The 18,172-nt window shown below is 54.1% G+C and overlaps 1 protein-coding gene across 4 annotated transcripts in view; it reads right to left on the bottom strand.

Annotated features, from left to right (window-relative positions):
- The window catches only part of LOC142464666 (uncharacterized), a 165,432-nt gene extending 153,147 nt beyond the window's left edge, over nt 1-12,285 (bottom strand). For all 4 annotated transcript variants that reach the window (XM_075568025.1, XM_075568026.1, XM_075568027.1 and 1 more), the window contains exon 1: nt 11,994-12,285. The gene's annotated coding sequence lies outside the window, so the exon portion shown is untranslated. The remainder of the gene's footprint in view (nt 1-11,993) is intronic.
- Nucleotides 12,286-18,172: the final 5,887 nt, after the last annotated feature.

The following is an 18,172-nucleotide window of genomic DNA, read 5'->3' as shown; positions in this document are numbered from 1 at the left end:
TTTGAGCTCCTGAAGAGCGAGCCTTCTTTTAAGTACTGAGTTTAGTCCTCTGACATTTAGGGATATTAGTTTAAGTGTTGTGTTATGGGCCATTGTTACCTGGATGGTCTTTCAGGGCTTCTGTCAGTCCCTCCACTTTCCCAAGGTGGTGGGCGTCTCTACAGTCATACCTTGTCTTGACCTCTGAGTGGCCTTTTTGTGGAATCTTGGTTTCTGGAGACCCTGGTCGTCTGCGTATGTGCTCGTCCCTGCTGGGTGTGAGTGGATAGAAAAACAGGGTTGTGTTCATTTTTATGTGCGACTTTTCTTTTGTATAGAGTACCTGGTGCTGACGAGAGCTGGTTCTGCAAGATCGTCCCCTGTGTTCTCTGGGCACGTGGATGGCTGGGGGGGCATGGGGGGGATGGGGGAGGAGAGGAAAGAGAGGGGGGTGAGAAAAGAGTGGAAAAAGAAAAGAAAGTGGGCTGTCCAAGAGCCCAGTTTTAGAGACCCTCATCTCTCTAAGGATGAAGGCAGTAGGCCTATTGCCTCTGGGAGACTTCCCTGAGCGCCGCTCTCTGAGAGCCATCAGGGAGGCCGGAGAGCCCTCCTTCAATAGGCATTGCAACTAAACATATTAAATCACATAAAACTTGTTCAACCCTATAACTTCCGGGTCTAACGTTGTGGGACCCTTAACTAATTGCTTTCATAACCTTATGCTTATATGTCATGCTAACCTCTGTTTGGCATAGGGGTAGGGGTGTTCCCCGGCTAGGGGAGGGGGGGGCAGAAGTGGAGGGGGGGAGGGATATGACCAGGGGGGGGGAGGAAGGGAGGGGGGGATAAACTGGGTCGGGGGGGGGGGGGAGCACGTGAGGGTAGGAGGGGAGGGGTATAGGGGATGGGAAGGGGGGGCGCTGGGGGAGGGGGAGGTCTATACAAGTATCACCCCCATGGGTACCTTTCCTGGAGCCCTTTCTCTTGTTGGCCTCTATGGTAGAAAGCCTAAGACCTCTTTTGGGATCCCCCTTCCAGAGGCTTCTCGTTTCCTCCCCATGTGAGCCCCCCAACTGTGCCCACCAACATTTGCTAAGGGCACCGGGCGCACCCCGGGAGGAACCGAGCTGTTGTGGGTGAACCCCTTGGCGTAGAGGTGGTTCCAGGTAAGTATTTAAAATATATATAACTTGTTATATACCGCTCACCACATAATCATGTATTTACAATATTTAGCTAACACTGGATACACACGAGGGAGTTTTTTCGTATAGCTTCAGTCCCTATATGTCTATCTTTGGGCTTGCCGTCAGCCTCTGTCTATTTTGGCCGAGTCTGACTCCGCAGAGACCGCCGGACCAGCTCCCGATCCATCACGGCGGGGGGGGGGGGGGGGAGGGGAGGCCGGGCAGGGAGCGAGGGGAGAGGAAAGGGGGGAGGGGAGAGAAATGTGGTTCCCCTCTCCCCCAGACAATCATCCCCCCCCTCCCGCACAACCAAAGCCCCCCCCCGCCCCACCAAACATCATCACCCCGTCTACATCGGGTCTTCTGTCCGCCGCTCCCTGCTCTCGTCCTGAGACTCTTTCTCGCATTCCCGGCAGAGGCCCAGAGCGCCGACACTCCGGAGGAGAGCGACTTCATCTCACAGCAGGTAAGTGGAGATCCACCGGGGGGGGGGGGTAGACAGGGGAGCTGTTTCTCTCTTTTATCCAGGGGGAGGGAGATCTGGGGGTAATGGAGGGCGCAGTCCCGCAGCCTCCGCCGGGTCGGGACAAGTTCTGAGTCTTGATTCTTATTCTTCCCCCACCTGGTTTCGCTGGGTGGCGATTCTCTGGGAAGTTCGCGGTACCTTCTCAGTTGGTCTTTGGTTCTGAGCGCCGTCAGCTTCTTCATGGGCAGATCCTCCGCTCGCCTGCGGGATGCCCAGGCCTCTCATAAATCTCGGGATTTCTTCCGGGTAGGATAGAGTGTGGTATTTCCCTCCTGATTGCACAACAATTTTGAATGGGAACCCCCAGCGATATTTTAAGTTGTTTTCTCTCAGTTTCTGCAGGAGGGGTTTTAACTCTTTTCTCCTGTCTACAGTTTTCTTCGAGAGATCACTATAGATTTCGATTCGTGTGTTGCGGAATTGTAAGGCTCCCTTGTCTCTAATGGCTGCTAATAATTTCTCCTTCGTAGAGTAGTAGTGGAATTTAATCAGGACATCTCTGGTCCTCTTGGGGTCAGTAGATTTTGGCCCCGGGGCTCTGTGGGCCCTATCCATCTCCAGTTTATCAGGGGATAAGTCCGGGACTAGGTGGATAAATAGGTCTGTCAGGTAAGTGCGGAGCTGGTCCGTCTCCACGGACTCCGGGACATACCTTATTCTCAGGTTCTGCCTCCGGTCCCGATTTTCTTGATCTTCGGCACTTTCCTTTAATTCCCTTATTTCCCAGTGTAACCGGTTTATTTCGTCCTCTGCGGAGGATTGGGCCTGCTCCAAGGCTTCCACCTTATGGTTCAGAGTGTCCATCTTAGCAGCCAGGAGGTTCATATCACTCCTTAAGGTGTTGACCGCTTTAGTCAGGTCATCCTGGATTTCTTTCCTCATTCTCGTGAAGAGGTTCTCCAGGTATTCTTTATTAATGTCAATGTTTGCCATTTCTGGCTGCTGTGTTCTACCTGGGTCTTCCCGCGTGCGAGTCAGGCCGCCGTCTTGCGAGTCCTCGCAGCTCCCTGCGGGACGCTAGTTTGGGGTAAAGTAGCTCGCGACTGTTTGCTGGGCTGCTTTTTTGCCCTTGCCACTCATGTTCTGTATGTTCCCCTGTCCGCTTATGGTCCCCACTTTATTATTTTTATTCCCTTTTATTTAAGGGTGGGGGGGGAGGTGTGAGAGTATTGCGGAGCTTCTGGGGTGTTTCTGGGGCTGCTGAATAGTTATTTATTTATTTATTTGGCTCAACACTGTGTTGCTGGGGAGGTAGGGTGTTGTGGCACACTGAGGCTCAGGCAGCAGTTGAAAGTTGATGGTTGGGACAAGCAGCTGTATACCCCTTTAAGGGGAGATGGTGCATCAGTGGAGTGTTTCTTTAAGATGGCCGCTTCCTCCCCTGCCGCCACGTGGTGGGTCCCGCAGTCCCTGCAGCCAGGGGGTACTCTCCCCTGCCGGGATAGCCTAATGGGGGTATGTTTATTGATTTAATTTATTCTGGGGGGAGGGGGGGGCAAGCGGAGACCGGGACCGCAGCGGGGAGATGCTGCAGCTCCGGCCTCCCCACCGGGCCCGCGGGAAGCCGCCGCGGGAAGCCGCCGCGGGCGCACTTCAGGGGCAGCACGCGCAGAGGGGGGAATCCCCAAGCCCCGCAGTAAGAGTGGACTCCGCGGGACACTTGAGGCTTAGCCCCGTCGCCTCTCCCACCTCCCGCACGCTCCTCCAGGCGATTCCGCTGACTTTTTCTTGCGAGTCAGGGGGGGACTTCTACCGGGGGTCGGGGCTCACAGGAGGCCTCCCAGAGCGCCGGCAACCCCTCTCTAAATCGGCAGAAAAGGTACTTCTTGTGCCCAGCTGGTCTTAGGGGTTCAGGATTGTAGGTTTTGGGGGGGATTTGTTTATTTAGTTGCTATTTTTATAGGTTATACGTTGGAGGGGCTCTGGAGCCAATCTCTCAGGCAACCATTCCTCTTGACGTCACAGGAAGTCTCCCGGCTACCTTCCTTTTTAAAGTGTGCACCAACAACAATGATCCCTGTTCTCTCTCTCTACCTATTTCCTAGCTAATTGCATTTTGATCCTCAGGTGGAACCTCGATTCATTTTTACACTACATTCATTATTAGCATGAATCATCCTTCCTACCCCTTTCCTGTTCAGCTACTTAAGGTCACTAAATGACAGACCTAAAAGACACAAGTAGATTTCTATCGATAACCATTCACTGTATAACATTAAACTGCCAATGAATATCAGAAATAAATGTATACGACCACAGACCACACGATCATACAAACACATTAAAGCTGCAGTTCAGTCAATATCCTGCATGTGTGTTTTTTTTAATAAATCAGTTCTGTAGTAAGAAAAAATACTTTCAGCATTTTCTGTTTTAAAAAAAACTACTTTGAAAGACCAATTTTCTTGTATTCTATTTTAACAGCCATTTGCTACGGCACTGCCCCTTCATGTCCTGTCACAAGCCCTGGCACACCCCTTTGTCAGCCCTGCCCTCCCTCTAGCACTTGTCACTTCCACTGCCAGTCAAGCAGATTATAAACAAATCCCAGCTTTTAATATGTCACCAAATTTCGACCTATCAATACATGGAGAACGAATTGAGCTGCAGCTATACAGTTCTTTAGCTAATTAGAGATTGCCCACATGAAACTATTGAAGTAAAAAAATAAATGTTAAAAAAAAAAAAAAAAAAGACTGAACTGCAGCTTTAATACGTACGATCCTGCACCTGAGAATGAAATCCATCCAGAAATATGCATCCAAGATATTACAATTGCAAGTAAAACATAACTGCATACAACTGTACTTTATTTTGCATTATAAACAACTATACATTTCTCCAACTTATATACAGTGAAACATGTACATATACTCATTGTCTGCATAACAAATATATATGTAGTGACCAACTATACACGTCATATTATTTCTGAACATGGATCTGCATAATATTCAGTTAAACATGACTTTGTGTCATTTACAGTATTCATTTCTCATTATGTACAGCTCTTGTGTGTATTGCACACCATAATAGTTACATATATAGTTACATAGTAGATGAGGTTGAAAAAAGACGTAGATCCATCAAGTTCAACCTATACTAAATTTAGACAACAGATACTTTATCCTATATCAATACTTACATATTGATCCAGAGGAAGGCAAACAAAAAAACCCCAGTGTCATATCATCCAATGATATCTCATAAGGGGAAAATAAATTCCTTCCTGACTCCAATAATTGGCAATCGGATTAATCCCTGGATCAACATCCTTCCCATGTATACTTATTTGGTATATCCCTGTATACCTTTCCCATCTAAAAAGATGTCCAACCTTTTTTTGAACAAATCTATTGTATCTGCCATCACAGTCTCCATGGGTAATGAATTCCACATTTTAACTGCCCTTACTGTAAAGAATAATAATAATAAACAGTTGTGTAGTTATATAGCTATATTATATTACAAAGAGGTGAATATTTATCTGCATTATATATACTGTTGTATTGCTCTGATTATATGCAACTGAACATCCACATGATGTATAAATAAATATTGCTCAACATTGTATGCAGCTAATCATTCCTCATCAAAACAGCTTTGTGTTGCATTTGCTCTGCATTATATGCAGTTATGTTATCTGCATTATATACTGTACATCTTTGAAATCTAGAGAAAACACGAAGCATAGAGCACACGGTGATGGGCAAGGGTAACAGGCTTCATAATAAAGACTACGGCTGAGTCCATAGAGACTGCAGCCGTGCGGAGGCGCGCTGAGGCTGAGGGAAAGTGGGTGCTGAATTGGAATTTAAAAGAAAGAACGGTCCGTGAGGCCCAAAACGGAGCACAGCTGTGGTGAAAAACGGGGGCTACAACCAGAAAAATAGTTAAAAGACTTTATTGCATGGTAAGTGAGGGGTACAGAACTACTCTGACGCGTTTCGGGAAAGAATCCCTTTGTCAAAGAGTAAGTTCGCGTCTGTGCACCATCCTGTATTTGTACGTGATCCCCCCCCCCCAACAGTGGCGTCACTGGATGGAATTGGCGCGAACACCTCCGCGGACAAATCTCACTGGCAGAGATTGTCTACCAATGAGGCGCCAGAAGGAGGGCCTGCCTCTCGTGAGTACAGTGGTTGCGCTGGTTCACAAAGCCAACACGGAGGAAAATAGTAACAAAGTGTCATAGTAAACCAATGATACATGTTAAAACAATGTAGCAAAAAGCTGATGAAGTAAAAAACACGAACTAGAACCATATAGTAACAAAGGAAGAATATGTGTACATCTAATTAGTAAGTATCTATAGAACTGGATGATTAGAAATGGACATATATAAACCTAAAAAATTCTATAGAGCATAATGTGGATAAATACATAAATAGATGGAGTGATTGAACATAAATATATAGAGTGTAGTAACAAAAGTAGTACTTCAGTAAGAACATAAAAATAAAAGATAATAGTAACAAAATAAGTAACAAAATAACAAAATAAAAGTACCAAAGTTCTCAAAATCGAAACGGAGAGGTCGCGGCTAGGAATTGAAAAGAGGCTGAAAAGAGGACCAGGAGAACCGGGGTATATCCCGGTCAGGGGTAAGCTCATACAAGAAGTCGCCCTGCACCTAGAACCTGACGAAGCATCACTGCGAAACGCGTAGTTCCCTGCCGGAGCTCATTGTGTGAGGGACCCAGGCAGCCGCCGGACTTCCGGAAAGATCCTCCCTTCCGGTCCCGCTGTTGGACGCGCTAGCGGGAGCTCAACTGGAAGAGAAGGGTTCACCGGACAGACCCACGGCTGACATTGGGCTGTTTGTTCTTTTTGTGTGAGTGTTACATAGTTTTTATACTTTTACTTGTTGAAATAAACCTTTATTGCTACTAATCCAGGCTTTGCCCATTTCTTGGTATATGGGCACCTGGGAGAGGAGCCATTCATGCATTGCCTCCATTAGGAGCATTGGAAAGGAAGACGAGGCTGATTCCTCTCAGATTTACAATACCATTCACTGAGGGAAGGGGCTCACACAAGGCCGTGTGAGTTTTTTCTTCTTTAAATATTCCTCCATTTTAGAGGATATATGTTACACCCCATCCACTCCATTCTTCTCTGAGGGAAAAGTCTCACACTAGGCCGTGTGAGTCATTGAAACTAATGTTTATTGTTTCCATTTTATGTATTATTATATATAATATATTTTATTAATATCATCTGCCCTCCACCCCCTCCCTTCCACTACCCTCCCTCCCCTTCTCCCACCCCCTTCCTCCCCTTCGACCTAAGACCAACTATGTCTATTTAATGCATACATTGATTTTGTGTATTTCCACTATCTTTTATTTTCCGAGTTCAACACCTTGCGCTGACCACTACACCACCTTTATTGCCGTTATAAGAAGATCCCGGGCTTCATCTTCTCCTTGGTCCAGCCGCAGAAACACAACAAGGGCTAGTATATACTCTCCTTTTTTTCTTCTTGATGCCACACTAGTCCACAGGCGTTATATTTCCATACGTCATATAAGGTAGGGAGCGCCCCAGTTTTCCCCTTCTGCCCTGCACCTAGGAAAGCCTAGATTTTTCCGCCAGGCACCAAGTAAGTGTATTTTTTTACTGTTCCTTGTGTATTTCTTCTTGCTGTACGTGGGTTTACCAAAATAAACGCAATTTGTTTTACAATCTTGTTCTGACTAATGAATGATCCCGGTAATCTATAAATGGTGTAAAAGGTACCTGGTCTCCCATGACACGCACTAATAATGTCTCGAAAATGTGCGAACTGTGAATATAATAAACGTCTCCAGTGAATCAAATTGTGAACAGTATAAGTAACAATGGTGATGATAATTGATATGAAATATATGCAAAAATATATAGTGAATGACCTCAAACCTCAAGTGTAGTATGGAATAAAATCAATTTCTTTTAGGGAACACAGGAGGGTCTGCTGCTATGGTAGGTTGAATGACAGGGCATCCAAATCTATAGAAAAAAAGAGAAACAAGCGCAGACCTCTCATGGTGTAGTATGTAAAAGTAACATTTCTATGTAAAGCTAAAAGATGCACGTACAGCAACAGGTCTTTAAAGCATTGGTTAAAAAACGTATTATCCATAATAAATACACCCCCCTCCCCAATCTATATATATAAAACTGAAACTGTTGTTTGTGAGTCCCTGTAGACAATTTGATTGGTCCGTCGGTCCACCCGCCCTCCCACTGCTCTCATTGGCCGGTGTATCTCGCACCCCCCCGTGTGTCCCGCCCCCCACGGCTCTCATTGGCCGGTGCGCTCTAACCCAGGGGTCCACAACCCCCAGCCACGCTGCTGCTGCTGCTGCTGCCGCCTGAGGTGAGGAAATGCTCCCTGGTGGTGGTGGTGGTGTCGGCTGTTGCTGCTGGGGGGGCTTTACTGAGATGTGTGAGTTTTTGCCCCCCCAGCCCTGTTTTTGCCCCAGCCCCATTTATGCCCCCCCCCCCCTGTTTTTGCGCTCCAACCCTGCTCCGTTTTTGCCCCCCCGCCCAGTTCCTTTTGCCCCCCAGCTCCGTTTTTGCCCCAGCTCAGTTTTCCCCAGCTCCATTTCGCAACCCCCTGCTCCGTTCCCCCCTGCTCCGTTTTTGCCCCCCACCCAGCTCCATTTTTGCCCCACCCCAGCTCTGTTTTTGCCCCCCCAGCTCCGTTTTTGCTCCACCCCGACACACACAGTGACACACACACAGTGACAGATACACTGACACACACAGTGACACACACTGCAACAGTGACAGACATTTGACACACACAGTGACACCCAAACGCCCCTGCCTTCACCCCCACCGCCCCTGCCTTCACCCCCTCCCCCACGCCCCTGCCTTCACCCCCCCACCCCTACCTTCCTCCCCTCCCCCCTGCCCTTCCGCGCCCGCCCCTTCTGCCCCCGCCTTTCTGCCTTGCACTTCCTTTCCACCCCTGCCCCCGTCCTTCCGCACTCCTGCTTTTCTGCCCACCCGACCCTGCCTTTCCGCCCCCCCGTCCTTCCGTGACCCGCCCCTGCCTTTCCACCCCCCACCCCTGCCTTCCCCCCCCACCCCTGCCTTCCCCCCTCCCGCCCCTGCCATCCCCCCGCCTTCCCTTCCGCCCCTGCCTTGACGCCCCTGCCTTTCCACCCCCCCACCCCTGCCCTTCCGCCCCCCCCGCCCCAGCCTTCCTGCCCTTCCGCCCCTGCCTTTCTGCCATCCTGCCCCTCACCCGCCTGCCCCTGTCTTTCACCCACCCGACGTCCGCCCTCCCATCTCTGCCTTTCACCCACCCGCCGCCCGCCCTCCTCTGCCTTTCACCCACCCGCCGCCCACACTCCTGCCACTTCTGCCTTTCACCCACCAGCCGCCCGCCCCTGCCTTTCACCCACCAGCCGCCCGTCCCTGCCTTTCACCCACCAGCTGCCCGTCCCTGCCTTTCACCCACCCGCTGCCCATCCGCCCCTGCCTTTCACCCACCCGCCATCCGCTCTCCTGCCCCTGCCTTTCACCCACCCGCCGCCCACCCTCCCGCCTCTGCCTTACACCCCCCTGCCGCCCTCCCGCCTCTGCGTTTCACCCACCTGCCGCCCGCAGTCAAGCAGCCCTCCCGCTTCTGGCTTTCACCCACGTGCCGCCCTCCCGCCTCTGCCTTTCACCTGCTGCCCGCCCTCCCGCGTCTGCCTTTCACACACCCGCCACCCGCCCTTCCGCCTCTGCCTTTCACCCGCCGCCCACTCTCCAGCCTCTGCCTTTCACCCACCCGCCGCACTCCCGCTTCTGCCTTTCACCCACCCACCGCCCGCCCTCCCCTGCCTTTCACCAACCCGCCGCCCGCACTCCTGCCGCTTCTGCCTTTCACCCACCAGCCGCCCGCCCCTGCCTTTCACCCACCAGCCGCCCGTCCCTGCCTTTCACCAACCCGCTGCCCATCCGCCCCTGCCTTTCACCCACCCGCCATCCGCTCTCCCGCCCCTGCCTTTCACCCACCCACCGCCCACCCTCCTGCCTCTGCCTTACACCCCCCTGCCGCCCTCCCGCCTCTGCCTTTCACCCACCTGCCGCCCGCAGTCCAGCAGCCCTCCCGCTTCTGGCTTTCACTCACGTGCCACCCTCCCGCCTCTGCCTTTCACCTGCTGCCCGCCCTCCCGCGTCTGCCTTTCACACACCCGCCACCTGCCCTTCCGCCTCTGCCTTTCACCCGCCGCCCACTCTCCAGCCTCTGCCTTTCACCCACCCGCCGCACTCCCGCTTCTGCCTTTCACCCACCCGCTGCCCGCACTCCCGCCACCCTCCCGGCTCTGCCTTTCACCCACCTGCCACCTCTCAAACACCCAACACACTGGACACACACCTGCCGCCTCCTGCCCCTACACTGACCAGCCGACGCACCTACTCACCAACCACCTGGCGCCTCCCGCCTCACACCCACCTGCCGCACTCACACCCCTACACACCGACATCACTGACCAGCCGCCGCCCACACTCACCAGACACATGCCGCCTCACACCCGCTCACACCCTAGAGGGACTCCCACCCACAGCCAGCACTCACTACCCACCCCCCACCCGTACTGAACACCAACCCGCCGCCTCACACCCGCTCACACCCTAGCGGGACACACACCTCACATTTTTGCATCACTTATGTCACCAAAATATACATTGTACTGTGGTGTGTTTACAATAAACCAATTTTAAACAACAACATTGTATTACATTTTCTTCCATCTTTCTTTTCAACATCATTATACAACCTTTCCACCAAATAGTCAACCTATTGTTCCCCTATTTATAAATAATACTACCTATTACGGATTTACATCCCGGGCAACGCCGGGTATATCGGCTAGTACATAATAAATACCCCCCCTCCCCAATAAATAATAAAAATGCACCCCCCTCTCCTCAATTCCATGGCTGTTGCTCGAGGCAGGAGGCGGGGGAAGCTGGGTTGGCGCGCGCGGAGGAAGCTGGGTTGGCGGGCGGACGCTGGGGAGTTGGGTTGGCACGTGCGGGCTCGCAACGGCGCTTCCCCTCCGTCCCACGTTGGGAGCGGGGGGAGCGGGCCCACAGGCAGCGTGCCTACAGGCAGCAGGCCGGACACCCTGCTTGCCCTGCAAATGCGCGTCGGGACCTCGATTCTGCGGATGCGCACGGGGAATCGCGCCATTGAAAAGAAATATATATAACGGGCACGGCCGCGCAGGGGGCCCGGGCGGCCAGCCCGGGATGCTAACCATGGCAGAACCCCCCTGTTGGCGGCCTTGGCTGGTGGGCCGGCGGCCGCACAAAGCAGTTGCCGCCGGCCCAGCTCTCCCCTGCTGCAGGCTTCTCTCCCTCACACTCTGTCTGACTCGGAGCTTCCAACGTCAGTGCAATCCGGCACGCGCCAGCATGGGACAGAGTGTGAGGGAGAGAAACCTGCAGCAGAGGAGAGCTGGGTCCGGCGGCAACTGCTTTGTGCGGCCGCCGGTCCGCCAGCAACCACCGTGTCCCGGTCTGTCCCCGCCGTCGGCCGCAGCATACCGGGGGAGAGCGGGCCCCCCAAGAGCGCGGGCTATATTTACGACCCTGTTCAGGGTGCACAGAAGGAGGATGTGAGGGAAGGAACATGGTGCAGGGGGGGGATGTGAGTGAAGGGACAGGATGCACAGAGGGGCATTTGAGGGAAGGAACAAGATGCACAGGGGAATGTGAGGGAAGGGACAGGATGCACAGGGGAATGTGAGGGAAGGGACAGGATGCACAGGGGGGATGTGAGAGAAGGGACAGGGTGCACAGAGGGGGATGTGATTGAAGGAACAGGGTGCACAGAGGGATGCGAGGGAAGGGTCAGTGAAAGAGGAGTACAGGTATAAGAATCGAAGCAGTGCCCTGTGGGGATGCTAGTATGTGTGTGTGTGGGGGGGTTGGAGGGGGACGACAAATTGTGTGTCTAGAGGAGTGCAAGTGATAGAATGAAAAATATGCATAGAGAACTGTACAGGTGCAATGGGATGAATAGGGTGCATATAGGGCTTTCCATATGCGATGTGAGAAAATAAATTGGGTGCATTGGCAATGTGAATGTCAGGTTGCTTATCAAAGACTACTGTCTTCAGAACCGAGGCAAAACCTGTGCATAACAGCACCAGATTTATATTAATGTACATTATATGCAGCGATGACTTGATATGCAATGTAGTATACAGCCAGGCGTTGATCTGCAGAATATACTGTACAGCAATACATTTCTCCGAGATGCATTGCAGACCCAAAGGAATGGATAAAAAGAGAGCATTATTAATCCTTACCTTACTGTTCTATATGTAATCCCAGCCCGGCACTTTGCAGGCGAGCCTCAGTAATGTCAGGGAAATTCCTGCACGCTTTACCGGTTGGAGTTTGCTGGAAGCAGTGAGTGATTGACAGGCTCAGACTAGGCGTCGCCTAGCAGCGATGGAACGCCGGTTGTCGCGGCCAGGGTTGTCCTGGCAACCATAGAACGCTCAAAGTTTAGACGCTTGGTGATTGGTTGGGATTTGTTGTGGTTGCTTAGCGACGCATTCGAGGACGTAGAGAAGAAAGAGCTGCAGCGCCATAATGTAAATGTTTAGCGCTTGGCGAGGGAGTCACGTGATGTGAAGGGGGCAGCGTGTGTCCGGTTCAGGGGGAGGTGGCAGTCCAGATATCATAGAGGAATGTGTATGGGAGTGAGGGAAGGAACAGGGTGCACAGAGGGGAATATGAGGCGAGGAACAGGGTGCACAGAGGGGGACAGGGGGGGGGATGTGAGGGAAGGGACAGGATGCACAGAGGGGGATGTGAGGTAAGGGACAGGGTGCATAGGGGGGGATGTGAGGGAAGGGACAGGATGCACAGAGGGGGATGTGAGGTAAGGGACAGGGTGCACTGGGGGGGATGTGAGGGAAGGGACAGGGTGTACAGAGGGGGATGTGAGGGAAGGAACAGGGTGCACAGCAGGGGGGGGGGTGAGGGAAGGAACAGGGTGCACAGAGGGGGATGTGAGGTAAGGGACAGGGTGTACAGCAGGGGGATGTGAGGGAAGGAACAGGGTGCACAGCAGGGGGGGGTGAGGGAAGGAACAAGGTGCACAGAGGGGGATGTGAGGGAAGAGACAGGGTGCACAGAGGGGGATGTGAGGGAAGGGACAGGATGCACAGGGGGGATGTGATGGAAGTAAAAGGATGCACAGAGGGGGATGCGAGGGAAGGAACAGGGTGCACAGAGGAGGATGTGATTGAAGGAACAGGGTGCACAGAGGTATGTGAGGGAAGGGACAATGAAAGAGTACAGGTATAAGAATCAAAGCAGTGCCCTGTGGGGATGCTAGTGTGTGTGTGTGTGTGTGTGTGTGGGGGGGGGGGGTGGGGGGGTGTGGGGGGGGGGTGTGTGTGAGGACGATGGTGGTACGGACGAATTGTGTGCCTAGAGGAGTGCAAGTGCGAGAATGAAGGTGCAATGGGATGACTAGGGTGCATATAGGGTTTTCCATATGTGAAGTGAGACAATAAATTGGGTGCATTGGTAATGTGAATGTCAGGATTGCTTAAGTTTCCTGTCTTCAGAACCGAGGCAATACCTATGCAAAACAGCACCAGATGTATAATAAAAGGGTGATGTTTTTTGTGGGGGATATTCTTATATGTGTACGTAAATTGTTCAATTGTGAGGGAAACATTCATGATGGGGAATATAAATGTGAAAGCCTCCCAACTGTACCTATTTAGCAGGAACTATACCTGTTTGGGACCATTTACCTGCTGTAACTATTGTAACTATTATACTTTCTCATTCAGCTGATTAAATCAGTTTGGGATTCTACACATACGTAATACGTATACAAATTACAAAAATCGGATAAATATTTTTATTAAAATTCAAAAATCCTTTTGAGTGTGCATAAAGAAGCATACTGTATACTATACAAAGTTGTACAAACGTTTGATTGGTAAGGACTTAGTAAACTGCTCCTTTGTCTTAGGGGGTTATTTCTAAAACTCATATTTTATGTTTTCTTCTTATCCTTAACCCCACATAACACATTCCGCTGACGGATATGTTGATACCTGATGAAGGCGCCTCTGGCGACCGAAATGTCGGGTTTCTGGTGTTTTGTGTAAATAATTCTTTTTATTTTTGAAGTGAAACTTCTTTCGTGGCACCTAGTCCTGATAGAGCAAAACTGGATAGATGGGGGGCGAAATGTGAAACGGAAGTGAGGTCACCTAATGGACGCCGCTCCGCTCACACATCCCCTGTCACATGCGGCGGCGGCGGCAATAGCCGCCGGCGCCGCTCCTAATTTCCGCCGCACCCCCCCACACACACCCCCCCACACACCCGGCTGCTGACATATGCGGCGCGCCGCCGCTCTTAACGGCCCAACTGTTCCACGACCGCTGCCATGCCGCGCATGCGCAGTTGTGATGGCGCCGCTGACGGACACCACACATGCGCAGAAGCAGCTGACAGCGGCATCGTCCCACCCACACGCCCATTGGCAGCGGCGCCATTCAGCCTTCCACTCCCGTGGGCGTTCGCGGGCCCCTTGCACCCACAGGAAGCGGTGGCACACGGCGCAAACCTGGGCGCAACCCGCGCGGCACAGGGCCTCGGTCACTCATGCCCGTGCCGGGCACATGTACCCCGCGGGAGGTGTGTGTGTGCAGATTGCGTGCGGGGTGTGTTTGTGCAGATTGCGTGCGGGGTGTGTGTGTGTCTCTGTGTGTGTCTCTGTGTGTGTGTGTGTGTCTGTGTGTGTGCGCGCGCTCAGAATATGCATAAGGGGGGGGGGGGAGAGAGGTGGTGCGCAATGTTACACCCCGCCCCTGGCTGCAGCTGGACACATACACACTGACTGACCCACCCACACACTGACTGACCCACCCACACACCCCCACACACTGACTGACCCACCCACACACCCCCACACACTGACTGACCCACCCACACACCCCCACACACTGACTGACCCACCCACACACTGACTGACCCACACACTGACTGACCCCCCCCACACCCCTCCACACACTGAATGACCCACCCACACACCCCCACACACTGACTGACCCCCCACCCCCCCACACACTGACTGACTCACCCACTCCCCCCCACACACTGACTGACCCACCCACACCCCCACACACACTGACTGACCCCCCCACACCCCCCACACAATGATTGACCCACCCACACCCCCCCGCACACTGACTGACCCACCCACCCCCCCCCGCACACTGACTGACCCACCCCCACACACACTGACTGACCCACCCCCACACACACACTGACTGACCCACCCACACCCCCACGCACACTGACTGACCCACATACACACACGCACACACACTGACTGACACACATACACCCCCCCCGCACACTGACTGACCCACCCACACACCCCCGCACACTGACTGACCCACCCACCCCCCGCACACTGACTGACCCACCCACACCCCCCTGCACACTGACTGACCCACCCACACCCCCCCCACACACTGACTGACCCACCCACACCCCCACACACACTGACTGACCCACCCACACCCCCCGCACACTGACTGACCCACCCACACCCCCCCGCACACTGACTGACCCACCCACACACCCCCACACACTGACTGACCCACCCACACCCCCACACACACTGACTGACCCCCCACCCCCCCACACACTGACTGACTCACCCACTCCCCCCCACACACTGACTGACCCACCCACACCCCCACACACACTGACTGACCCCCCCACACCCCCCACACAATGATTGACCCACCCACACACCCCCGCACACTGACTGACCCCCCCCCCGCACACTGACTCACCTACCCACACACCCCCGCACACTGACTGACCCACCCACACCCCCCCGCACACTGACTGACCCACCCCCACGCACACTGACTGACCCACCCCCACGCACACTGACTGACCCACCCACACCCCCCCGCACACTGACTGACCCACCCCCACACACACTGACTGACCCACCCCCACACACACACTGACTGACCCACCCACACCCCCACGCACACTGACTGACCCACATACACACACGCACACACACTGACTGACACACATACACCCCCCCCCGCACACTGACTGACCCACCCACACACCCCCGCACACTGACTGACCCACCCACCCCCGCACACTGACTGACCCACCCACACCCCCCTGCACACTGACTGACCCACCCACACCCCCCCACACACTGACTGACCCACCCACACCCCCACACACACTGACTGACCCACCCACACCCCCCGCACACTGACTGACCCACCCACACACCCCCGCACACTGACTGACCCACCCACACACCCCCACACACTGACTGACCCACCCACACCCCCACACACACTGACTGACCCCCCCACACACCCCCACACACTGACTGACCCACCCACACCCCCCCACACACACACTCCCCCACACACACCCACACACCCCACACACACACCACACACATCCCCCCCCACACACACACACACACTGACTGACACACATACACACACTGACTGACACACATACACCCACACTGACTGACACACATACATACACACACACACTGACTGACCCCCCACCCCCCCACACACTGACTGACTCACCCACTCCCCCCCCACACACTGACTGACCCACCCACACCCCCACACACACTGACTGACCCCCCCACACACCCCCACACACTGACTGACCCACCCACACCCCCCCACACACACACTCCCCCACACACACCCACACACCCCACACACACACCACACACATCCCCCCCACACACACACACTGACTCACATACACACACGCTGACCCACCCTGACTGACACAAACACACACACGCACTGACTGACACACACACACACACACACACACACACACACACACACACACACACACACACACACACACATACACACACACACACACACACACACACACACACACACACTGACTGACACACATACACACACTGACTGACACACATACACCCACACTGACTGACACACATACATACACACACACACTGACTGACCCCCCACCCCCCCCACACACTGACTGACTCACCCACTCCCCCCCACACACTGACTGACCCACCCACACCCCCACACACACTGACTGACCCCCCCACACCCCCCACACAATGATTGACCCACCCACACCCCCCCCGCACACTGACTGACCCACCCACCCCCCCCCCGCACACTGACTGACCCAACCCCACACACACTGACTGACCCACCCCCACACACACACTGACTGACCCACCCACACCCCCCCACACACACACTCCCCCACACACACCCACACACCCCACACACACACCACACACATCCCCCCCACACACACACACTGACTCACATACACACACGCTGACCCACCCTGACTGACACACACACACACACACACGCACTGACTGACACACACACACACACACTGACTGACACACATACACACACTGACTGACACACATACACCCACACTGACTGACACACATACATACACACACACACTGACTGACCCCCCACCCCCCCCACACACTGACTGACTCACCCACTCCCCCCCACACACTGACTGACCCACCCACACCCCCACACACACTGACTGACCCCCCCACACAATGATTGACCCACCCACACCCCCCCGCACACTGACTGACCCACCCACCCCCCCCCGCACACTGACTGACCCACCCCCACACACACTGACTGACCCACCCCCACACACACACTGACTGACCCACCCACACCCCCACGCACACTGACTGACCCACATACACACACGCACACACACTGACTGACACACATACACCCCCCCGCACACTGACTGACCCACCCACACACCCCCGCACACTGACTGACCCACCCACCCCCCGCACACTGACTGACCCACCCACACCCCCCTGCACACTGACTGACCCACCCACACCCCCCCACACACTGACTGACCCACCCACACCCCCACACACACTGACTGACCCACCCACACCCCCCGCACACTGACTGACCCACCCACACACCCCCGCACACTGACTGACCCACCCACACACCCCCACACACTGACTGACCCACCCACACCCCCACACACACTGACTGACCCCCCACCCCCCCCACACACTGACTGACTCACCCACTCCCCCCCACACACTGACTGACCCACCCACACCCCCACACACACTGACTGACCCCCCCACACCCCCCACACAATGATTGACCCACCCACACACCCCCGCACACTGACTGACCCACCCCCCCCCCCCCCGCACACTGACTCACCTACCCACACACCCCCGCACACTGACTGACCCACCCACACCCCCCCGCACACACACTCCCCCACACACACCCACACACACACTGACTGACCCCCCCACACACCCCCACACACTGACTGACCCACCCACACCCCCCCACACACACACTCCCCCACACACACCCACACACCCCACACACACACCACACACATCCCCCCC

This window comes from Ascaphus truei, chromosome 13 (assembly GCF_040206685.1).
Source record: "Ascaphus truei isolate aAscTru1 chromosome 13, aAscTru1.hap1, whole genome shotgun sequence".
In the NCBI taxonomy this organism is placed as follows: Eukaryota; Metazoa; Chordata; class Amphibia; order Anura; family Ascaphidae; genus Ascaphus; species Ascaphus truei.
The sequence above is the reverse complement of the archived record's forward strand: the minus strand, read 5'-3'. Positions and strand labels throughout refer to the sequence as shown.